Source organism: Dermacentor albipictus, chromosome 4, assembly GCF_038994185.2.
Source record: "Dermacentor albipictus isolate Rhodes 1998 colony chromosome 4, USDA_Dalb.pri_finalv2, whole genome shotgun sequence".
Classification (NCBI taxonomy): domain Eukaryota; kingdom Metazoa; phylum Arthropoda; class Arachnida; order Ixodida; family Ixodidae; genus Dermacentor; species Dermacentor albipictus.
In genome coordinates this window covers 159,378,611-159,404,075 of record NC_091824.1, presented here as the reverse complement: position 1 = coordinate 159,404,075, position 25,465 = coordinate 159,378,611, and the positions used below count along the sequence as shown (strand labels likewise).

The 25,465-nt window shown below is 43.2% G+C and overlaps 1 protein-coding gene across 4 annotated transcripts in view; it reads left to right on the top strand.

The window, feature by feature from the left end:
- SPR (Sex peptide receptor) overlaps positions 1–25,465 on the top strand; it is a 221,058-nt gene that overhangs the window by 86,094 nt on the left and 109,499 nt on the right. For all 4 annotated transcript variants that reach the window (XM_070537750.1, XM_065448890.1, XM_065448889.2 and 1 more), the window contains exon 2: positions 23,402–23,472. The gene's annotated coding sequence lies outside the window, so the exon portion shown is untranslated. The remainder of the gene's footprint in view (positions 1–23,401; positions 23,473–25,465) is intronic.

Sequence of the window (25,465 nt, the reverse complement as noted above, 5' to 3'; positions counted from 1 at the left end):
CATAGAATTATTGGCGAACAAGGTTCTTGATACGGGAACCATCAACAAAGATTTTTGCCCCTATAGGTGGCTATCTTTCATTCTTAACATTTTATCTCCTCTCTCCCCATCCCAGTGAAGGGTAGCAAACCAGTTATTCGGTTCTCAGTTTCCTTTGTTTCATCGCTTTCTGTGTCGAATATATCCCACAAAATTTAAAATATATATATATATATTAAGCTAAGACTTTTCGCATAGCACTACGACTGAGGAAGCATACGATTGCATTTTCCGCTCTCTCTTAAGTACGGTGGTGCAGAAGTGTGCTTTCTTGCTCACGAATTATAGTTTCTGGTCGAGGTGCAGGGGCAGATGCAGATGCACGGTACGCAGACAGTACGCTCATTCGTGAAATGACAGTACGTTCAACGTTGACGTTTTGGGCAACGTTGACGATGGTTGACTGCTAGTTCGATAGCTCACGCACGACCCCACATGTACTAGCACCATCCCTTCCGGTATTGAAGTGCACACTGCTTGTCCCAATCTTGCGCCTTTCTTCCCCTTACCCTTGGCTTCGCCTAGTTACTCTCTCTTTCTTCTTTGACTGCCTTCGGCAAGAATGACTTCCACACTTTCCGCGAGGAACCAAATGTCCTTCTTGTGTTTCCAAGCGTATCAGTGCTGTCCTTTTTGTCCTCCCAGGAAGGGAGTGTGTAGCAGCATTGATATGGTTGTTCCCGGAGGTAGCTTTTCCTTTCATTTTACTCCTTTCTGTGACCACCTTTTTTTTTCCCGAAGCGTGCGTTTCCCTCACTCAGACCATCGATGTATATGCAGCCGAGATTACGCCGCAGCATATTCCCGCGGGATCACGAGAAATTGATGGCTCGCCGTTCACTGCGCTGCGCCACCGCTTTCAACGTCAGGATAAGCGACATACTAGAAGGCAAAATAAGAAAAAAAATATCGCCTCTTCCTTTATGTTCGCGCTATTCCACTGGATCTTTGGAAAGGAGCCCTTTTGGTTGGGTAGGCTCAGGTCTGGGGCGGCCAAGAAGCGGTCTAGTTTGGGTACTTCCTAAAGGACGATACCTCCTGCTCGGGTGATAGCAACAGCGCCAGGGGTAGAACGTTTGGGGAAGACTAAGCTCTAAGTTGGCAGTGACAGGCTCTGGTAGACCAGTCATGCTCTGTTTCCTTACGGGCTCTGCTATTTAGTTTTATCTTAATATATTACAAAGCATCTTTACATGTTGCCTTGTTGTGTTGTCACCATCCATCTAGACTAAATGTTCATTCTGTATGTGACAGCAGTGTGACAGTAGTGGTCTAGATACAAGTGAAGAGGCAAAAAATAGCATTTTAGCGGCACTGCAATAGGACTGTTGTGATAGTGTTTCTCTAGAATATACTTATTCGGCTTGTATCACTCGCATGTGTTGTGGCAATTGATCCGTAGACCAATAATATGTGAGTGGTAAATGGCTGCCTGTAATGTTTGCACACAGGTAGTCATTTTCTAGCGCCACAGTGCTTTACAGCACTGTGGTGCTAGACATATTCTTAAGTAGCCAGAAAAGCCATCACCATGGCCATGCTCCGCCTCACAAATGTTATTTTGGCATGACAGCATGACCTCCTGGATGTACTTACAGCGCAAAACAAAACACGGCAAATTTTATGTTAAGCAGAGCGGAATTTCCGTGAATGAAAAACTGCGCGAACATGGCAACAATGTGAGGTGGTAGATAGAAGAACGTTAGGCAATGGACTGCAGAGACTGCGGCTGCAGACCAAATTTTAATGGCTGCGCATAATTGTATGCGAGATTGGCAATTGGGAAGGAAAGGTTGGGGTAAAGGAAATAGTTCAGGAAGCTGAGATGGCGAGATGTTGCAGTATGTGTGCAAATGTGCCACCGGTATTATTTCAGCGATAACAAGCTACATTAGTTGAGCATAGCAAGTGCCTTTAATGTGACGCAGAATAATGAGTAATAGTTTGATTAGGTGACATCTTTGCTTCTCTGCGTTTTGATATTGTGTTTTATTGCGCAATCTTATATATGTGTTCTTTCCACGATCAATAAAATCAGTTGCAAAAAGGGCTGCCCGTATATTTTTTCTTCCTTCCATTCGCGTTTTATTTTGCGCTGTAAGTACTACATTTAAGGTGATCCGCCAACTAGCCAAAACGTTCATCTTATTAACCATGACGTCACTGCGCAAACGTAGCTGGTTTTTCGGTTGCCGAAGAAGGAGCATTGCTTTCCTGCAGACGCAGCTCATGAACGTTGTTGGCAGAATTAACATTGAATATCGAATTTAGCACCGATTTGCTAACATCTTGTTATCACGTTTAGGAATTAGTTACATAACTACTTTGCTAAAGACAACACAACTTCGCATTGTGAATTGTGAAACATATTGTGCTACATAGTCAGAGTAGCAACATCTGCAATCTGCTTTTGATTTATTAACTATAAGATCTTGTTGTTTAGCAGAATGAAAACTGGTGTAAATGACGGGTGAACGTAAATTATCACTATGTTACCGCGTGGTTTTGGTAAACAAGTAGCGATTTATAATTTTTGGCCATTTCATATTTTTGGAAATGCCCTGGTTAATATCGCGCACTAGTTTCAACTTGAAAATTGACACATGAAAGCGGAAAATTTCGTCATTCTATCAGAACGCAAGTGTGGCCATAGTAGGTTTGCTAGTATACTGGGGAACTGAGCAAGGTGTTGCGGCCACAAAGAAAGAAGTCTGCAGAAGTTCCCTTGTTCGTATTAAACACCTAACCGCGAGAAAAAAAAATGATTCAGAGACCGCCCACACAAAAGCTCATTTGCTATTGACCGACATTATGAAGTCACATTTGCAAATTAAGGAGAGCAACACGGAGTTCATATTCAGTCTACGCAATAACTTTCAGCAGTTCCCCTATTTGCATGAACTATGTGAAGTACAGGGGCTCGCGCGCCTTCTTGCATCGTCTTAAAGCAGCCTAATTTCTATTTGCCATGTGGACGTCCTAAATTAGTCAGTGGTCTTGTTCGTTGGTAGCGTTCAAACATTACCAGCTAACTCAGTTTACCTCCGCGTTTTCTTAGAGTGCCGAAGTATTCCAATTCGTGAATGAAGGTTTTATATTTCTTTGTGCGCTTTCGAAAGCAACTTCCTTTAGGGATATGGAAGAATGGGCTTCATCAGTTGGTTGTCGTCTTGAAAAGCTAAAGCAAGAAAGCGCCGTAGTAAATATAATTTATCCCGAAATAAGAAAAGAATTCATCTCCCCTTCCACCCTGTGAAGGACGAGCCGTGAAGCTGTGGATTGTTTTACCTCAATCAACGCATCTATGCATTTATAGGTATCATCACAGCGAAGCTGCATATATGGCTAGCCGATTCATCCGTCCGTTGCCTGTACGCCGAAAACTGCTCCCGTGCAACTCCACGCTCCCGCACGAGAAAAAAAAGAAGAGAGGCGCGCGACTGGCCGTGCCAGTAATGACGTCGTTGCTCTCCGTCGCAGTCAATCGCGCGCGCAGCAGTTTCTCTCCAGCTACGAAATGGTTAGGCCACACGTCATACGTACTCCTTTGGAGCAGGCAGCTTTCGATCAGCAGCGCCGCGAACAGAACCGGGAACGAGGTTGTATACGCCGTGCCTATGCTGCAGCCCTGGCACAAGAACAGGCACGTGCAGCCGAGCTCGAGTAACTGCGTACCGAGGATCCGGCAGCCTACCAAGCCGTCGTTTAATGAACCACCAGGATTAAACCAGTGATAAACATCGGGGCCGCACGCTTCAGCTTTGCTGATTAATCACCTGTACGGAGTGCTTGGGCGGTGATTATTATTATTATTTTTATTATTGTTGTTGTTGTTGTTGTTGTTGTTGTTGTTGTTGTTGTTGTTGTTGAAGGATACAGACAACGAATACACCTTTTGACGATAGTGGAATGAATTAATCTTATTCTTTTATGAAGTAGTGATGTGTGCAGGTATCGCCGCATGGCAAAAAGGAATTCCAGAATATCTACAACTTCACTGTGAACAACGCAATTAAGAAAAGTAAATGAAACTCGTTTTGATCTTTGAGTTGTCTTAGTAGCTCAGTTTAGCGTTAATAATGTCGAGATAGGTTTGGTAACGCGAGAGTTACAGCCGTTTTCTGTAACCATACTCCGTCCGTTAGACGGACATGCATTGACAGCCGACCGAAATTATGTAGCGTTTACAACTCCACTGTGAACTAACTAATTATGACAAGTAAATGAAACTCGGCATAATGATAGCGGCCAATTTCAGTATGACTTTTTGCAAAATAACTAGGTTAGATTGAGAGCTGCATAGCATTCGCGAGAAACGGGAGACGAAACTTTTTTTGTGTAGACGCGACGCGTAGATCAACGAAGATAGACCGCCGCCGGAGAGTAGCTAAACACAGCTTCGCTGTAAAAAGAATAACTGAAAGGTGTATTGGATAAACCGTAAACAGAATACCTTCCCAAAGCCAGCGGAAGTTGGCACAGTTATTATTGGTTCAGCTTTGGAATGGTTACAGTATTACTTTTAATTTTCTTTCCCTGCCTCTAAGAGCACATACATTCATGTTGAAAAAAAAGGAACCTGGCGGACCTTCTCAACAGCCTGCTGGGTTATGTAGCCGAATCTATTCTTAGAAATGTGCCCCTAGTAGTGTCGAGGTACTACGCTTCGCATCTTTTCGTAATGCACTTAGCAATAAACCTTTACGGCACCAGCTTTCTACGTTGTGAGCGCTTTAGCAAACTATGCAAATACGACCGTCGAGAGCGAGACCGGTACTTAGAGGGAATTCAGTATAGCCAATTTTCCATAAGAGATCCTGCACTTCAAGAAACTCGGAACGGGGATAACTCCCTCATCACTTACGGAAGGTGCACATTTACTTTTTTATCTTGTGGAAATAGCAGGCCACGGTCCTTCCAAAGCCTGCACGGTTCAAGTACTTCCTACTCGGCAGGCTTCGTTGCACAACATCACCGTCCAATTTACCATATCGTCGAGGCTAGTGTAATATGACTACGTTTTGCTTATGAGAGGTTGCCTGACGCGAGAAGGTTTAGTTGCTTTTTTCTAATATTCATCTGGTACTGACCTGTGCAGCACCCAGAGCAGCCACGCTATCGCTTCAATCAAATTAGTGATGAACAGGTATATAGACTCCATATGTAACTTGCGATCAAGTTATATGGGCTTTGAAAGACAGGGCCCGGGAAAAGGGGGCAGGAGGAGATGGAACTACAGTCTATTTAATCAAAGACGGAGGCGATATCTTGCCTGAAAACCTTGCAGCCTTTTATACGCAACGCCTCACGACTTCATATGTACCAAAGCGCTGGAAGAATGCCAACATTATACCAATCCACCAAAAGGGAGTCGTTAGAAAATTGAATAATTATAGGCACATTAGTCTGCTTCCCGTACTGCGTAAAATATTCACCACGATAATTCCCAATAGAATCAGGGCAACGCTTGACTTCAATCAACAGAAGGAACAGGCTGGCTTCCGGAAGGGGTATTCACGATGGATCGCATTCATGTCATCAATAAGGTAATTCAGAAAGCTGCGGATTGCAATCAACTCTCTATAGAGCTTTCATAGATTGGGAAATCCCACTTGATTCAGTGGAAATACCGGCAGTCATAGAGGCATTGCGTAATAAAGAGTACAGGAGGCATACGGGAATATCTTGGGAATTATCTAGAAAAACTCCACTACCATAGAGTCTTTCTTGATATTTCTTGATATCATAGAAAAGTAGAAAATTGCCTATAAAAAAAAAAGACCAAGGAAGGTGACACAATTTCTCAAATGTTATTTAATGCAGGCTTAGAAGTAGTATTCAATCCACTGGACTGGGAAGGCTTAGGAGTGAGGATCAATCGCGAATATCTCAGTAACCTCATTCGGTTTGCAGACGACATTGTCCTGTTCAGCAACACTGGAGACGAATTACCCCAAGTGATTAAGGTCCTTAACCAAGAACGTGTACGAGTGGGGCTGAAGATGCAAATGCTTTAGCATCATTAAGATGTTTATCTAGGTCAATTACTCACAGGGGATCCTGATCAAGAAAAGGAAACTTACAGAATAATAAAAATGGGTCGCAGTACATACAGCAGGTCCTAACCAAGCATTGCCATGTCCTGACTGCGAGCTTACCGCTGTCGTTGTAAACAAAATTGCAGAATGACTGCATTCTATCGGTGCCAACATGTGGGGCGAAAACTTGGAGGCTAACAAAGAAGCTCGAGAAAAAGTTAAGGGCCGCGCAAACAGTGATGGAGCGAGATATATTAGGGGTAACGTTAATAACAGAACGAGATCGGTGTGGATCAGAGCGTAGACGGCGATTGCCGATAATCTAATTGACATTAGGGTGAAAAGAATGGAGTTGGGCAGGCCATGTAATGCGTGGGGTATATGACCGGTGGACCGTTAGAGTTACATAATAGGTGGGGAGGGAAGCGCAGTCGAGGACAGCAGAAAACTAGGCTGGGTGACGAAATTAATAAATTTGCAGGTGCAAGTTAGTGTGAGCAAGCGCAAGACAGTGGTAATTGGAGATCGCAGGGAGAGGCCTTCGTCCTGCAGTGGACATGAATATATATATATATATATATATATATATATATATATTGAAGAAGAAGAAGAAGAAGAAAAAGAAGGTTTTGAATGCGTTCAAAAGAAGTAAAAAAACTGTTTAGTAAGGTATTCAGTTTTTGCCCCCCCTTTCGGACTTGTGAGTTGATAGTCACCGTTTTCGTCGTACTCTTTGTTCCTTCTTTCGTGCCTGTTGGGACGATTGACTTTCAGTAACATGAATACAAATCATCATCTCAACTTTGAGTCGTTCCCTCTAGTACCGTTTTAAAATATAGGCTCACTATTTTCTTGCAGTTAAACATGCAATTTCTGCTCTTAATGGTACCGTCTTCTGTAGTTCTATCTCCTTTGTAGTAGGTTACATGTATTTTCGGTACATCGCGCATCTCTGCATAACATATTAATTTATTTTCGACAACTTTTAATAGACTTTATTGAGTTATCGCACTACGCGCTAACTTTATACATTACCGTATTTTGGCTGCATTGAAAGCCTACCTGGTTTGCGACCAATCTTAGCTAGTTAAAAATAACCGTTACTTTTTTCTCCGTTGCTTGCATTAAACTCCTTGAAATCCTGCATACACTTGAGCCGTACAAAAAATATGACTTTTCTGTGCAGTAGCTCAATGTTTTTTTCGTGCTGTATTTTACGCTCATGGTGCTCTGCTTTTACACCAAATCCGAATTATGCAATTCCTGCGCAAGCACGCTGAATAGTAACGATGCCTTTCTGGTGAAATAATTTTCTGTACCTCCAAGTCTATATGTGACCTCACTCCTGGAGCAGACATTATTTTATGAAAAGATTACCGCCATTGCATGACAGTGTGATCGTTATGCAATAGCGCGCTGTAAGCTTCTTAACGATAGAATCAATCGCATGAGACAAAATGGATAATACCGAATTATAAAATTTATTACGTTAATACACGCAGAAAAGATGTAATCTGCAGCACCACCAGAAAAACGAAGTTATAAAGAATAATAAGATGCTACGAATGGCTTAGAAGCTAAAAAGTAGAATTATATGTGTGCTGAACTTACAAGGCATTGTTGTGCGTTATACCTTGTCATTAAATGTCGATCTGTTCACGTCACCCTTAACGCTTGTTTCGATAGGTTTCGCAGCTGGTACAAACAGTGACAGATGACCATCATCTTCAGCGAAACTTTCCTTTTATCATTTTCAAGGCGTCGTTCTATATCCAATTTTACGTACTCCTCTAACAACCAAACCTTAAACAGAGTTAATTAATACTAATATTTGGAAGTTGTTTTTTCGCACGATATGTCTTAGTCATCGCCCATTCATTGAACTGAGATGCAAAAAAGCTCTTCGACACCTCGGCTATTTTCAGCGCACGCTCTGATCAGCACCAAAACACACTAGACTGTTAACCTACATAGCCCGAATACGTCCAATACCGGAGTACGCCTCTATCACATGGAATACCCCTCATAAAAAAGACATCAAATTGTTAGACTCAGTACAGAATAAAGCTGTTAGGTTTATCTGTCGTCGTTATCATAGCTATTTTTCAACCTCTTCCAAGCTTTCTAACCTGAACCTAGTCCCACACCAGAAACGTCACCACTTTGATTGTTTTAGGTTTTTGCACATTTATGTAAATTCACTACGTTGTTCTTCGCAGGATTACATTACATTTTCATCCTTCTCAAATACTTGTCAATATCATGCTGTAAATATTGTTCCATATAGTTCTCGTACAGTTTTTTTTTTATATCGTACGATTCAGTAATGGAATGCTTTGCCCGGGAATGTTCGCGAATGCCCTTTAGATGAATTTCTTATTGCTATTTAAGAGTCGTAATGTATCTGTGAAAGTCCTTGGTCTTTTCGTACTCCTACTATAGGCAAATGTTTGGCGGCAGTATGCACAAATAAAGTAAATAAATAAATAAGTACATATGCGTGCTGGGATACCACTGCAGTCCTGCGGAGTGACCAGCGTGGCTCGAAGTGAACGAAGCTGTGTGTAGAAGTAAAGCGTGAGAGCCATTCAAAATAATATTTAAAAAAATAATTCAAAGCGTTTGTTTCGCGATAAACCATTAAAGGGCATTGAGTCACGCTGAACAATGTAAGGAGACTGTAACGAAGACGAATAATACGAAAACGCAAATGGAAATATAAGTAAAGCGCTACTAATAATGATAACACGGAAGTCGAAACTGAACACAAAGAGCCACCTCACAGAATTCACAGAGGCACGAATGCAAGAGCCAAGGCCACGGCACTAACAGATAACTGAGCAGACAGCATTGCGGGGCAGTGAAACTAGCAGCACAGAAGAGACTAAATGTAAATGAAATTAAGCTTTGAGAAAGACCACTGATAAACAATGTTTGGCCAACGTTGCTGTACGTTAGCACATGCACAATCTGCGGAGTTTCAGTGTACAAAGGCTGCAGACAGAAGCTCATTCCAAGTTCTGAAAAGAGGTCGGCGTCCGCGGACAATGTTGGTGCTTGCATTTGGCCCGCGTTCTAGTTGAGAATAAACTGACGTCTGAGGAACTCTCTCCCACACCAAAAGTGAGCGTCTGCGCTGAGCCGTGCTCCACAAAGGGTTGCAGGAAAAGGCATCCCTAACTCTTCACCATCTGTCATCAGAAGTACCATGCACTGCTGATGATACGCGCTAAATTAAAGAAAAGGAACAATAACAGCATCATTTTATTCCTTATCACTGCCTTGTCGCAGCTTTCTTATTTATGTTCGCGTATATGAGCTGCTGAATGCACTGCTGCAAGGAAAGGCTCAAAAAAGCTTGCTTTTTATTTGTTTCCCTGAATCCGTCATGCCGGTTTCCGGTCTTAGCCGTAACGAACAGGATCCGCCAATGTGACGTCCAATGCTCTTGCGGTAAAAGAAAGCTGAAATTGTCAGCGAGACAGGCAGAGCGAACGCGCTTCTCCTTTGTGTTCTTATTTTGGTAATGATCTTCGTGATTTAACTGGGTTAATTGCTTTCGTGATTTACTCTGTATAGTTATATCGGTGAATGGTCCCAGAGGTGGCTTAGCGGGTGTAGCGTTCTTGCGCCGGAAACGAAGGAGAACGTGAAATCGCAGACTGGATGCTCCGGCTGCCACAGTCAGGGTACCATAGGCGCGGAACGCAAAAACGATCGTGTACCGAGAATCGGTGAGGCGAGCTTTAAAACCCGACGCGGTTAAACAATTAAACCGGAGCCTTCCACTACGACATCTCTAATAGCCAGATTGCGGATTTTCGCTGTAAGGCGACTATTTTAATTTATGTCCGGCCACCTATCAAAGCGAAACTTTCTTTACCCATGCCTCAACCATCTTGTATCTACCACCTTGTAGGCTTTATTTTCTTTTCTTTTTTTTTTTTGATATCCTATGTACCGTGAAGCGAGAGGGAGATAACTTATTATATATAAAGCACAGAGGTTTCCCAGTCCTAGAGTATAATTTGGCCTGCTACTCGATCCGCCCAAAAGGAAGAGGAAGAAACACGAAAGGTATATCGAAAGATCACGATGAGGACAGGACGAAGGGATGCCTATTACCATAACCTCATAACACAGTGCTTTCCGTAAAATCTCGACTCCAGTCTGATATTCTGCAAATACCCGACAGAAACCCTTGCGGGTGCTTTTTCTTTCTTTTCTTTTTTTGCTTCCATGCAGTTACACAATGAGGCCACGAGAAGTAGACTCTTAATCCATTTCCGCATAAGTATGCTTCGGTTAGGGGAACATCGCGTCAATCTAGATTAAAAGTGTACTCGCAACACTCACCGTGAAATAACCTGGTGTGCTAAATGTAAAACGCTTAGAGCACCTTAATGGGTCTATCACGTTTGTAATCTCTTTATGCCGCCAAAGAAGACAACACCAGTTGGCGAGCTTATCATCCACAGTGCCGCACGGAACTACTAGCGCTGAATGGACCAGCCAGACTTGGGGCACTGAAAAGTAAAATTCACGCTCCGCGATTGCGGCGTGGTCTGCACGACAGCGTTGACGCAGATGAAAGCGTAAGTTTAGGAGCGGCTGACATGTCGTTAGTAGGAATGGAGAGCGAAGAGAAAAAAGGCACTGGAAGACAAAGGAAAGAGAGAAAAAAGTAGAGACAAGCGAGCACGTCGGAAGGGCAGGAAGATGATTGCTGCGGGAGGGGAGGGCGCGAGTCAGGTGACAGCCTCGGATATCGATGTGTGCCTGCGGAGCGTGGGCGAACGAGAAGCGCGGGCGAAAAGTTTTTTTAATTAAAAAGCGGTGAACCTTTGTGTGTTCACGCAAGGCTAGTGAGAGGGGGAGCAGGAGGTGGCGTATCTGTGACACAGCGACCGTCAAGAATACCTCTTCGATCGTGCGTGATGCGAGCTAACTCAAAGAAGAAATTCTCTTGCTGGAGCGGTTCATGTTAAACAACGGAACAATTAACTTAGCAGAAAAAAAAAAGCAAATGAATAACGTCGATGGTTTGGTCTTTACTTCGCTGCCTCTTATCGCTGTCTCCTAAGCACAGCAAAGAAAGATTAAGTGTAAAAACGTAGCGCACGGAATGAGGGGCAGCGAAATGATCGTTAGAGAAAGAGAGAAATTAGCCTATCGATACCGGATATGGGCGTGATTAATCTTCGGCCTTTTGTCCTCGTTTTGCTTGTATTTCATATCGTCATTTTTTCTGGTCCATTTCTGTATATACTCTTAGCTCGTCTGTTAACTGCGGCACTTAGTGTCGATCAAGCGAGCGCTGGCCCAGTCACCAGCAAATTAGCACCCTCCTACAGCGGGGCCGAGATAATGCACACAGGCCTTCTGATACTCCCCGCTTTTGCCATTGTGATGAATAAATATTGAACCAGATACAAATAGAAATTTAAGGTTTTATATCCTGAACAGTTACATAAAAATCTTATCTATACCTTGCCGGATATTAGACTACACTACCGGAAAATAGTAAGATCAACGTGTCCTGTCTAAACCGTCTTTACAGGATTGTGGAGGATGGCTGGTTACTGTGAAACAGAACGCAGGATGTACCACGATAACATTGGTTAGAGCTTCGTGAAAAAAAAACGAAAAAATAACTAAACGCGACGATAAACAGAATACTTGAAATCTCGTCCTCTAAGGTTATTATAACTGCACTTGCTATAAACACGAGGACGTAGACTTATCTCCGTGCGGCCTCAGAATTTATTTTACAATAAGCCCCATATGTAAGTACACAATTATCGTTTGCCTTTCTTTTTTGTTCGAAAAGCGTGGGCCGTGCAAAGTTATTGCAGGCAGGTAATGTAAAACGCAGACCCATCATGCAGTCTGTTCTAGTACTTACTGTATCTTGTAAATGTACACAAAAAGTTTAGTATTTCCAGCAAAAGTTTCTACATCGTCGGTTTTAGTTTGAGTTCAATTGCCCAATGATAAGGATGTTTTTGTGTGAGCAACTCCCTACTAACGATGATACGACAGACATTGTCTCCGACATTGTTTAGATGTTTACGCATGTTAAGTGCTTGCTTCTCACGTATGCTTGCATGTTCAGTATGCAAGGTCACTCATGTTGTAGACCATGTACCCAGTACATCAAATGGCACACTATAGCGGCGCGCAGTTGCTCGGTTTTGGCATCAAAGAGTCGAATTTCACAGCTTGTCTTACATCATATAAGCTTTATTTTCTGCGACGCAACTGCTGACAAGTGGGTCTGTAAAATTTCTGAATTATCCATCAAATAATGTTTATGCAACCGTAACTGGTCACATCGTCAATGGGAAGACAAACAACTAGGGATGAAGTACATAAATGTAAGCCACTGGAAACAGTTAAACAGAAGGCAGGCCTAATCATACAGATATAGTTGTCTACGTACAGCAACTGTGTGAAAGCGCATCGTAATTGTGAAAATAATGTTTTACAGCGAACCTGTACACCTCTACCGTCGAATGAACTTTTCGCGTCGTTGGCGTGGTAAGCAAAAGACTCGCCATACCTGGGCCGATCCCGAAGATGGTGCAATGGCGGGCCGACCTGTGGCGGAGGTGCAGTTCGCCATTAAGTGGCCCACATACACAGCTTCGCTTGTCATCCTCCTTCACAGAATGGAAGAGCACTGAGCATTTTTTGCCGTAAAATTAGCTGTCATTGGTCAAAAAGCTCGAGTTGAAAAGAACCTGTTCAGGTCCTGTCGAACAGTTCTGAACCTATTGCTACAATTTTCGCGTCATTACTGTGGTGATTCTTTACGCCTCATTGTTGGAAGGTAGTAGAAATTCAGATGTTTATGGAAACTGCACAGGGGACAGCTGCGAAGTAGTGAGTACCGCAATTCACGTATACTTAGCAACGTTTCCCTTCGTTGGAGAATCTCAAGTAACCATACTTCCGGTAGTATAGCTAGTCATAGACAATAACTGCAGTATGTTTGTTCATACCAGATCATTTATATGTAATCTACACACCGTGATACGTCAACATAGTGCTTAAAATACCCACAGAGGATTTCACTATGTATAGGAACTGTGAAAGCTAGAGATTTCATGCAGTTGAAACGAGGCAGTATACTTTTCCCGAAGGAGCTAATCAGGGACTTTGTTGTGTGGCTTACTGGAATATTGGCTGCCGCCACAGGCCATGCGTATCGCGGCATATATTTTCCAAAACCATTCTCACGCGATTTTCATTTGAACCGTATGCTTCCGTTGCACATCTGTTAGCATTCTAGCATATTTATCATAAACATTCAGCACCATAACCTTCAGTAGCATACGCTACGTAGCACACACGTATGCTCTTGAATACTCTCATGGCATCGTACCACTGATATGAATTCAAGAACGGAGCAAAAAATCACGCAAGACCGCCTCTTCTACGCTGTTCCTTAAGAGTTCGATGGCGTATCGATACGTAACCAGTTCAAAAACATTTCTGTGTTTACAGGATTAACCTATGTCCAAGCAGGAATCCCGATGACGTCACGAAGCACTGACGAGCAGAAAGGCGAAAGCGCATTCCACTGTATTTCTTTTCGTTTGTGTTCCACTTTTAAGTCGATACAGCGTCGCGTTGATGTTCCTTAATGTGGGCTTTGTGTCCATTCGGCGAACTGTGCTTCGAAGTCGTGGCCACTAAAATTGGCGGCTCGGCGTACTGATGACCGTAATCAAGAGTCTAAGAGGAATGGATGCGAAAATGCACCCAGAAGAAGAAGTAAAGCGTATGACCTGGCTATCAAAAGTAAAGCGCAGAACGATGTGAGGCCCAGTCTTCGATTTTTTCTCGGCAGATCCGATGCTGCCCGGCGGGAGTCAATTCTCCGGAACTCAAAGCGCGTCGCGACCGCGCGCTTTTCTTAGCACTGTTTGTCTCTACATTTACTGAGCTCGAGCTGCTACAAGTTCTTTTCACTGGAGCCCGTAGAATTTGCAAAGCGTAAGGGAGAAAAATACGGAAAATATTGAGACCAGCCTAGCCATTGCGTACTGACGAGCATTTCCTATAAAGAAAAGCACGCTTGGTAGGAAGTTCCCGTACCTTAGATGTCGCGGAAGGAGGCGGCTAAAGTAGAGGAAATGTGGAAACGAGCCTAGGAGAGAGTTTGATGCGTCTCTGCGTTTTCACGATTTCATGAATTAAAAAGAAAAAAGAGAAACGAGAAAAGATTTCTAAACGTAATTAACTTGCTCATGGCCTATTCTAGACATACTGCTCAATGAGCAGTACGACTAGTGCATGGGAGAGGGACTGGTGAAGAAAGCATTGAAAGTAAAAAAAAAAATGGATTACCCCAAATGTCTGAACACAACAAAGGGAAAAGTAGGCGACGCATGGTAGGGGAAAAGGGGCTCAGACGGAACTCAGAAGGCAGGCAAAGGCCGATGCTGCTCTGTCGTTGAAGGCACACGCTCTAGGCATGTCGACATAGTGGGATCAAAAAGATAAGATACCAGGGCAGCGAACATCTTTATGTGAAGGAAATCAGCCCCCTCCCAAAAAAAATATGCCGTGGGAAAAGACGGGAGTCGCGAAAGCAACCAATATACGTAAAATACTAAGGGAAATCCGAGAACGAAAACAGAATAAGGCAATAAAAAAAAGGGAGAAGAGCGTCTGGCCATCGCGCGCATCCATTGGAGATGACATGCACTGACAGGTGAATCAACGGGTTTTCGCGCAAACAGGCCGGGGGAGACCGAAATGGCCGGATCTCGTCGCTTCGAGAAGCAAGCGACCCAGTTATAGGCGAACGGGATAGAAATAAAAATAAACGACCACAAGTGATGCATTCTGAAGCTGTACGTACAACGAAGCGGGAAGCTGCGCATTTTTCTAGGGGCAGTGTTGAAACCCAAAGGCTTGGTCAAGATGCGCTCGCGATGAAAAGGTATAGTAGCCGGGCGATCCTTTCTACATCTTGTTTCTCCAATGTGCGCGTTGTAAGAAGCGGCCTGTGGTCTTCGAGTCTCCATTTGCGCTTATTCGCTTTATAATAGAAAAAAGTAAGCCATTCCGCGAAAATAAGATGTATAGTCTCTTTTTGCTTTAACCTACGAGAAACTCGGAATACAGCTTTTATGGCACCATTGATGTATTATTTTAGCAGGTACCCGATTAATAACGTCTTTCCCTACTTCTAAATAATTCACATGCTGGACACTGGTGATCTATTAATGCCTACATCAATATGACACTCCAAATAACATGACATGGTAGCGTAGCGAGAACTTCATTCGGGAGATGGTTTCAACATGCACCTCATAGATCTGGGAGTGTGAGTCGCTCGGCCCTGACATTTCCCGGAATCAATTTTCAGCAATGATTATATCCCCCGATTGAGGGTTATCCCTCAAGTCCTGGCTGTCCAGAACGCCCGTGATAGGGCTACGAGGCTTGACCTCCCGGTCCCAACATGGGGCTAGCCAGGCAGGTGGCAACACCTTGTACAAGACCAGAATAGAGAGTTTTTTCTTCCTCCTCCTCCTCTTTTTCACATCGGGAAGCGTACAGGCTGAGTAGAATAGGAAATCTTACTTGCAACTGTTATTTACTTGTTATTATCGTGAAGAATTGATCAAAGTTCGGCCCGTATTTTGTCACCGGTGTTTATTGCCACTGTTTAGTTTTGGGGCTTGTGAACATTTAGTGCCTGGTTACATTAGTGTGGTCACAAAGCTGAATTTTGTGTAACCTCTTTTAGCTGGTGCTGTGAACATTTTCGTCGTTGAAATTTCATTTGGTCGTGATGTACAGAGAAAGAAAGAGAGACAGAGAGAGGTTGAAGGAAATACATGGAAGTTACCCGTGGTAGGGCCCAATTGGCTATCTTAGAGACGGGGAAAGGAAAGAAAGGCAAGAAGAAAGAATGAAAGCCTGCCGCGAAAGAAGCATATAAGTACTGTACAAATTAAGACAAGTTAGGACAACCTCGTTATTTATTTATTTGGTTTCACAAAGAAGAGGTAAACAGCTTGCTGGCGACTGCCACCAGGGAAGGCACAACGCGCGCCGGCTCTTGAAGACAAAGGGTAAATAGAAAAATAATACTGTATTAAGACAGGAGAAATATTAAGAGGGAGAGAAAATTTTAAAAAAATAGGAAGGGGGTGAAGACCAACACAAGAATTCATCTGAAAACCTTTGTGCACGGTTAACCTTAGTCGTTAACAGCTATAGAATATTAATATGACGTTGCTTCCCGCCGTGGGCAATACTGCATATGTGTTGGGAAAAAAGAAGATAACAAAGGACTTGGCAAGCACAAACTGCAGACAACTTATCACGCAGGTACTAATACAGTTAAGTCAGCCCTAGAGCTGATGGGAATGTAATCTATCGCTTTTCCTACAAGTTTTAAACACATGAAGAGCGTCGCAAATAAAAGGGGAAGCTATAAATAGATGGCATTTAGCCATTACGTTAGTCGAACACTAATTTAATGCATGCCTCAATGTTTTCCACCCCGTGTTAAACGGTGATGCCTGTGTAAATCCGGAGCACACTTACCGAAAGAGCTTACTGCAGGTTTATAAATACATGAAATTTATTTATTTATTTATTTATTTATTTATTTATTTATTTATTTATTTATTTATTTATTTATTTATTTATTTATTTATTTATTTATTGCAAATTGGAAATGCTCGCTACAAACACAATAAGTCACCGGCTTGCCACAACTACCATTTGTTAAATGAATGAAGGGTAATGATCGAACTGAAATCTTTCAGGTATTGACCAATACCCAACAGAGCTGCAAGCGGGCATACCGAGAGTGATTTTCCTTTATCCCCGTGAAGGCATTATTGATTATGGTTTTTATCGTTGCGTAAGGCCCTGCAGCCTCTTACACAGTGGTGAAAGTACATACTTCCTGTCGACCTGGGTGCGTTGTTATTGTGAACAGAAAAAATTAGGCAATTTGGTGTGAATCATCATGAATTCTAGTTTCCCATTCTAGGCTTCTGTGCGTCTATTTCAAGAAAAAGAAATAATTTTCTTGTACAGTTGTGTTTTACAATGTTCCAACTGTACACATGTAAGCATCGCTTACTTCAACAGCGATACAGCAGTGCTACAGTATAGTCGCATATCAAGCAGGAAATAGCTGGAACTCAGTATCTAATTAAAGCGCTTTTCAAGTTAGTAATATATGTTTTCGTTTGTGCGGCTTTTTTGAAACCGCAGATGTCTCTGCCCTCTGAAAGGTATGTGTTACTATAAAATTGTCTGTTCCCCGGACTTAAAAAGCTCTTGATGTCGAGAGTCAGAGAGTAGTAGGAGAGTAAGTCAGAGAGTAGTAGGCTTCGTTTTCAGCACGAACAAGCAAACACAGTACGTGCATAACTTTCAACTCAGGCTATCTGAAGAAAGTCCAACAGCCGCACGTCAGTGATGGTTGTACTCTTGACATTGGCTTGGGAATTGTTCTTCTTTTTCAAGGTCTAGACCGTATATATGTGGAGGATATGAAACAACAGAAAGATACCCTGAACAACCAAGTAGCTCCCAGGGAATCGTGTTTTTATCCTTATTTTTTGTATAGCGCAGAGGATTTATGGGCCTGTCGCGACTAAGGAAATCAATCACGAAGTTTTGGCTTACGCTACCGTGTCGGAGTCCTGCGTACAGAGGGCTGGCAACATAGGCTGGCTGAGTTCGGTTCTCGCCTGCAGTTCGATTTTCTGCCAATGGTGCTGAATTTTAATACCGCAATGCTCCCAAGAGCCGTGCCTGCGCAAATATTGTTGCTGCATTTTAAAGAGGCGCAGGTGTTCCAGTTCAATCCATAGCGCCGCCGCGCGCGGAGGCTTTCTTTTTGTTGCACAAGAAATGTCTGGTATGCGGACGGGAGGCAGCATAAAACAAAGATAGAAGCTCTGCGAAAAATTTAAGTAACCGAACTTCAAGGACCACTACGCGAGATTCGTAGGCAGGCTAAAGAGAGATAGCGATAAAGTAGGAAAGGCAGGGAGGCTAAAGTCAGTGTGGACTGAAGGCCCGTTTCTTTGAAGCTGTTCTTTATTTGTTCTGAAACCCTGCCCTTGTTCTCTATTCTTTGGAACTGCTTTGGAGCACGGCCGAAGCAGTACACGCAGTGCTCACCACATATGACGCTCTGCTGGTCGCCCTCTACTGCACCGTACACGAAGGGACTTACCCACTAGGTAGCATTCTGAAAGGGATTCTCTGTGGTACAGTACTACCCCTAACCCTTAACGCACGATCCTCGTGCGTGTACGGGGATTTAAAGGAACCTTGCCTTGTGTTAAGTTATTCGTAGTTGCTTCTATTCTCGAGGATACAGCTTGCTTAAAGGCGACAGATCTAACAAAGATTGTTAGGCTCTGAGCAGGTTGAATGAGGCACAGAACGTAAAAAGAAAGGCAGAAGTGTCGTAAGTGCTAGCTGATTACTAAGAATTGCGGTACGGTAAAGTATTATCTTCGTCAGATCCACTATGGTGGCCTAACACATACCATACAAATATAATGTTCCCAGGGCGCATCTATTAGAAAACTTGAAGCCGACCGGGGAGTGCTAAACGAAATCATTGAGTTTTTACTATTGTGCCAATGTATGGTATTGAATGGGGGGGATGAAATTAAGTGGTGCAATGAAATTAGGAAATCTGAAGGTGCAAGTTCGAATCAGCTGGCGCAAGAAAGGCGTAATTGAATATAGCTGGAAGATGCCTTCATTTGGCAGTGGACATAAAAAAAAATGATCATGATGATGATGATGTTGACGACGACGACGACGACGACGATGATGATGATGATGATGATGATGATGATGATGTCTTCTTTATTTTCTTGTTATGGCAATTCTCTTTCGTTGTGTTTGCGCCCTGAATAAATAAATTACATTCTACTGTAGAAAATTATTGCTGCCATCTTTGAGGTAATCGGCGTGCTTACGTTCACAAAACTGTTTGCGAGAAACAAATGTGTCTTGGTCTCCCTGCTTCTTTTGAACGGCAATTTCCGATCACTCCGACACAGAGAGCAACCCATCAATGTGAAGAAGAGCGAATTGGATCTTTCAAAACGCGTTTGAAATATTTTCACATTGTTTTTGTGTCACGTACAAATCTTTGAGATCGACAGCGTTTTAAGCCGTGGTGGAAACGAAAACAATCGATGATGTGTAGCTTCACACTGTACGCTACTTGTCAGTCACGCCATTGTGGCATTTGATGCCAGCTGCGTGATGTGTAAGGAACCGTTCAAAACATCGCGTTTCAGAGCTCGAAGGCTTTTTAGTTATTATCGTCGCCACCATCAACTTATTTCCTTTCTCTGCTCGTGCTCACATGGCGTGCCAACATTGAACATTACAGATGTCTTGCTGCGAAACATGAAGCGCTAGACACGGCGCTTTTTTACGAACCGAATGATATGATCAAAACATTTGTCGCTCTGATTCTGATCGAATGAATACACGAAACAAGAGTGGAGCCGTTAGAGGAAAGTGGGCGGAAGGATCGATATAGCCATGGTGTAAATACATGCGCGGACAGAGATGCATGCACACTGACCGTACATGCCAATACATTCACGAATGTTAGACGAAGAGGAATCTTGATGTCAGCTCGAACCACTTTTTTCATGGGACTATGTAATAAGACCTTGGATTAACAAGTTTAAACGCACACCCACGCACGTACGCAAGAGCGCACGCACACAGAGTGACGCACTCGAACACTCACGCACGCACATATACATGCTCGAACATGCACACACTTTCTGTGTGCGGCTTCTCGCACAAACTCATAATCGAATTTATCACGTTGATCTGTATTCTATTTTGCCAAGGTATCCAATTATGGAACAGATAACTGTTTACGAGTGGGAGTGTAATGTCATGCACATCACGACTCCATACGCGTCTATTATTCAGCTTGGAAGAAGGTACACACTTGTTTACGTACTTGTGTGTTTACTTAAAGACCCGGAGTCCAATGTCCTGCTTACCATAGCTTACGTCCAAGCAAACCTCGAGTACAGAGTGACGCGTGATTACCTCCTACCGCCCTTGGTGAATGTTTACGGCCTCAATTACATGCGTTTCATCCAAGTCTTCCCATATCAGGAACGAGGAACGAGGATTAAGCGGTCATTATGACGGCGGGCCGTGACTCCCAAAAATGCAATATCCAGGCTGGATGACTGCGGGCGCCACGTAATCTTGAAGCGAAAGCAATGTCATGAGATGTAGCGAGACCACTTACACGGCCTATATGAGCAGGGTTTGTCGATGAAAATAAAAGAAGAAAAGGGTAGCAATAGATAAGGACAACCTATGGGCTGCCTATGCGACTTAGGGCAATGGCCCAAGGATGACCGCGGAATTGGTGAGTAAAGATGTGAAGGTACAAGGGCAAGTGTACAACCGAGGATGTGAAGAAAAAAGCGCGAACAGGTGAACGCGAGACACTATTCTGAAGCAACAAGACGTGCCGAAGGGCTTGTGACTTTACGAAACGGAAATCATCCTGCTAATGGAACACGAGTGCGAGAACAATGAGTGATAAGAACGTTGGCTTAACTGGAGGTGGGGAAGCGAGCAAGAATGGTAGTACTTGGGCAATGGAAAGGGGAAGGCAATATCCCTGACGGTCGGTGATCAGGACGTGATCTACGCTGCGGTGACCCCGCGAGGCAATCAGGAGGGGCTCCCCTCGGCAATGTGTCATTTAAGCGCTCATTACGGAGCTGGGTTAAGACAGTTCGTGCTGGCTTCGATGTGCCGTACGCAACGGTGGTGAGAAGGAAGGACGGGAGGTGCAGGCCGAGAAAGAAGGTGGGCGTGCGGCCGCTCATAACGAGGGCTGCTCACTCGTGGAAGACGACTGCCTCCATTCTGGCGCCAGGGCTACACGCACATACGCAAGCAGGGGTGGGCGCTTGCTGCGTCATTAAGGCACGCACGTGTTGGTGTAATCCATCCCGCGACTGAGCACCCAACAAATAACGAAGCACGAGAAGCAATTAAGAGAACGTGAAAATGAATGCACAATAAATTAAACGAGGTTAAGCCTTGAAAAGGAGAGCGAAAGTGTTTTATTATTCAACAAAAATTCAGAATCTGAGAAACGAATGGGCGCGTATGTTATCGTATAATACCTGTACTGCTGCGCCATGACACGGAACAAAGACGTGGCTGGTGCGCTCTTCTGACACCTTGAATTAGATGCGATCATTCGTTTTAATGGTTGCAGACGCAAAAAAAAAACCACTTTAAAGACACAAAGCAAGAAATAATACAGCGACATAAAGCAAGGACAACGGAAAAAAAAAAAACATTGCACGAGCGGTGTCACCCCAAGTGAAGTTTTATTCACTAATCCAAAAACATCTATGTGCGCAAAAACGAAAGGAGTAGAAACAAATAAAGAAGTAAAAAAAAGAAAGCTCGAACGCGTGACATCACCAAAAAAGCACGCTCCGTGGGAGTCATCTATCACGTCATGAGCTGCATGGAAGCCCCTTTTCCTCGTGTTTTCTAATGAAAGATAAAGTGTGTGGGGGGGGGGGGGGGGGAGGGGCTCGAGCGGGGGCTCGTCATTGCTTTTAGACAGACTTGCACCTCTACATTCTGTTACGCAACGTAAACTGATTTAGTGTACAACGAAACTCGAGTGGACTGACCTTTCTAAGGATACAGTTAACTTTCCTAGTCTGGTGTTCATAAAAACGCAGATATTTTGTAGCCTGCGTTTTGTAATAAAAAGCAGGTTTACAAAAATCTTCCTTCCTCACCTCCTCCCCTCCCCCCCGCTCCTTCCTAAGGTAGTGAAACATCCTGTCTAGTTCATTTTTTTACTGAAGGAGAGCCAACGGTCCACAAGTATTATGCACTTACATATACGTGGCGAAGGACTACACCCAATTTTTGCGAGGCCAAATAGCATAACTAGTTTTTTTATCTTTAACCACTTCTGAAGCGCAGTTCTACTCGGAACAGTAGTTTTCTGCCGTCGCAATTTATCACGAGTAAAAAAGATTACTTTGGCTTTATATTCTTCTTTCCAATAAATATAAAGAAAAACAACTAATGTAGAAATAATGTCTTGCCACTGAAAGCGAGTGATTGATGCCTAGCGACAAACTACCATGAATATCTAGACAATCGTCGATGTTTTTAGACCTTACGAAAAGGCCACTTTATATATAGCTGGCAACGTAAGAGTTAAAGGATGATGCCTCAAAATTGATACAGATGAACTTCTCAGAGGCTTCTCAAAAGCAGTTCAAAAACACAGAAATTCTGTTTCCCCCAACATCGCCCAGGCTAAATCTATACGGCAGGACCGCGGAAATAAACGAATTTCAGACCTCTCTTCTATTTGTGGTGAGGCTTAGAGCGTCTCCTCCAAGATAAATTCGCAATGACAAACGCAGCACTGGTGGCATTAGTCACCGTAAGTCTTGAAATATATGGGAGGCCTTCCAGATAACGCCGCAGGAGAACGCTGGGTTTACGTCTTGCAAAATCTTGTGCCAGCGACAAAAGAAAACGTAAGAAAGCTAGGCATCCGTGGAAACTGAGATCGGCCTCCGAGGTGTGGGTATGTTAGAGGCACGCCCACGGGATTTATGACGCCAGTTGGACTAGACGCGCGAGATCTCACCAGGGAAGTGTTCGTCGGAGGCGTTATTCCCCCGACGAAGTTTCAGCGACATGGATTCTTGGTGGATCAAAAATCAATTGTTTTCTGGTTAGCCGGCTGTGCTTTGATTCCAGAAGATTTGTAACTAGGTAGATAGAAGCTTTAGTGTTTAGAAATTTTATCATTGGAGTATTTTATCTAATACAATAAAACACAAGTCATTTGCCTAGAAATTGAAGGGACATATAAAGGTGTTGACGGATCTACTCAGACGTTCACAGGATATTTATTATGGCCTGAAGGTTATAAAGAGTTGTCGATACAATACAACAACAAATCCTGAAACAAGGCACGGGACTTTAAAAAAGCTATTTCAACTGGCCTAGAGGCACTCTAACTCGTGTCCAGGACAACTAAAACGAAAAAAGAAGAAGACAAAGAAACTTTAATTGGCTCTTCTCAAAGGAGAAATGGACAAGGTAGCTCGGGTTAGTTCAACAAACTCAGATATGCAACCAAACAAAAAGTGGGTCAGATGGTACAGTTAACAGAAAAAAATTTACAATTGAGCAAAACCCTATTGTGTTCTGCACTGCGCATTCATTTCAGTCTAACAAACAAATACTTTTTTTTTCCTACGCAGGACCATTTACCTACACTATAGCACGCGTGGATCTTCAAACTCAAGGGTATTGAAGACGCTGTGCACTCAAGGTGAGTAAGTTCATGCTTGAAGTGGCTGCTTACATCGTATACGTGTTGCCTAAGGTTCAAAAGAACTTTATTGGGATTAGCACATTCTTCACTTGTGGAAGAACTTAGGGTTGAACTGCAGCACGTACGCTTCACACTGAGAGCAGCTGTTTCTCTCTCCATGAAGGGCTCGTAATTATTGCACAAATTTAGTCTTTTTTTTCTTCCCCTTGATTTCCCATTGATGCCTTTGTATTAAGAATAAATAATCGATTTCACAATCCTTCCATTCCTAAAATAATATGTCCTGGTGGCTTAATGGCTAAGCACGAGGTTGCGGGATCAAATCCCGCTTCTGCGGTGGCATTTTGATGGGGCCTGAATGCAAAAACGCCCGCTTACCGTGCATTATTCCGGAGTCTCCCACTATAACGTGCCTCATTATCAGATCGTAGTTCTGGAACGTAAGACCCCGGAAATGAATAAATTATTAATATGTTCACTTTCACGAAAATTTTAACAACAACCTATGTGATGTTGGACATGTTGAGTCAGATGTTTGGAAGCATCGACTTCATTTTTTCTTGATCTCAAGGAAATAGGGACGAGGTGTGTTTGCCTTTGGTCACCTTTTGCCTTTGTCTTTGCGTACGCCAGGCTGTTTACATGAGTACATATTGCATGTAACGCCTGTAAGTATGGTCAACGCCAAAAATAAGGTAATTAACATAGCTTCAAAACTGCACAATATCCAGTTTTCGGTGAAAAAATAAAGGTGATTCATGAAGTCTGTAAACTGTCCCTTTATTGAATCAAATTCCCTATTTGTCTTGAAAATGCTTTGCCAGGCAGTAAGGTTAATTTTTGACCGAGCTCTAAGCCATTTCAAGCTTATTCAAAGTGCTTCGCCATTGCTTATTGGGTTTGAAATGCTAATAGAAAGAAAATAGAGAGTGAAAGCAATGAGAAGCAAGGCAGGGAGGTCAACCAGACGAGCATCCGGATTGCAATCATACACTGGCGGTAAGGGAAAGTGGGAATATACTAAGAGTGCCACCTCAACAACCTCTCGTTCTAGTGATAGTGGCTCTAGTGAAAGATTATAAAATGCACTTATCAGATGAGCATTAAAGTTTGCCTAGCAACATAAAATAATGAAGTTGTTCAGAAGACAGAAATATTACGTGCATCTTGCTGCTTCGTTGCATGGCGTTCGACCACTGTATGCTATTTAGGGGCCTCGGACATTAGCAAACCGCACTCACATGTCACGTTCTGAACATACTACGATTTTCCAAATGACGTGTCGATGCAATTTTATAACTGATTGTGTCGGAAAGATCTCTGCCTAGACTTTAAAACAACCGTAATGTATTGACCATAAGGATAAGCCGTTAAGAATTGATGTCAGCATGAGATTTGTACAAAGCTTAAGGCTCATGCTAGGCGGGTGATGTCATAACACAACAATAATCAATATGCGAGTATATACATCGAATTCCAATTTTAAAATCATTTCGGAAGTTATCCACAATCAATTTAGACTAAAATTCAGACTTCGTCTCCCTTGCTTTTTGTTAGGACGCAAAAGAAACAAAGACGAGCTCTAATGCCTTGAATGTTTTTGACGAGAGCTGTGAAATATAGGACTGTTGGCATAAACAAGTTATATATACGCAAGGACAAATTTATTTCTTCTTGAACGGGAGCATTGAATGCAGCGGGCACCATTTCTTCTGCACTCTTCATCCTCGCATTCCACTGAATAGGGTGCACCGACACGGAAAAGCTTCTTTAACGAAGGGCCCACTATGTCCGACATGCCGTACGTGCAATACCCTTGCGTGCATTCCCAATGGGTTCCGCCGTTGCCCAACTACATTCCTCTCCTCTGCATGTTGCGCAAGAGCGGGCTGCAATCGGTCCGTATCCTTCGTCCCACACTTCCCCTATAGCTTCCGTGCCCCCCCATTTCCTGCCACCAAGCATCAACGTGCAGTGAATCCAGGAGCAG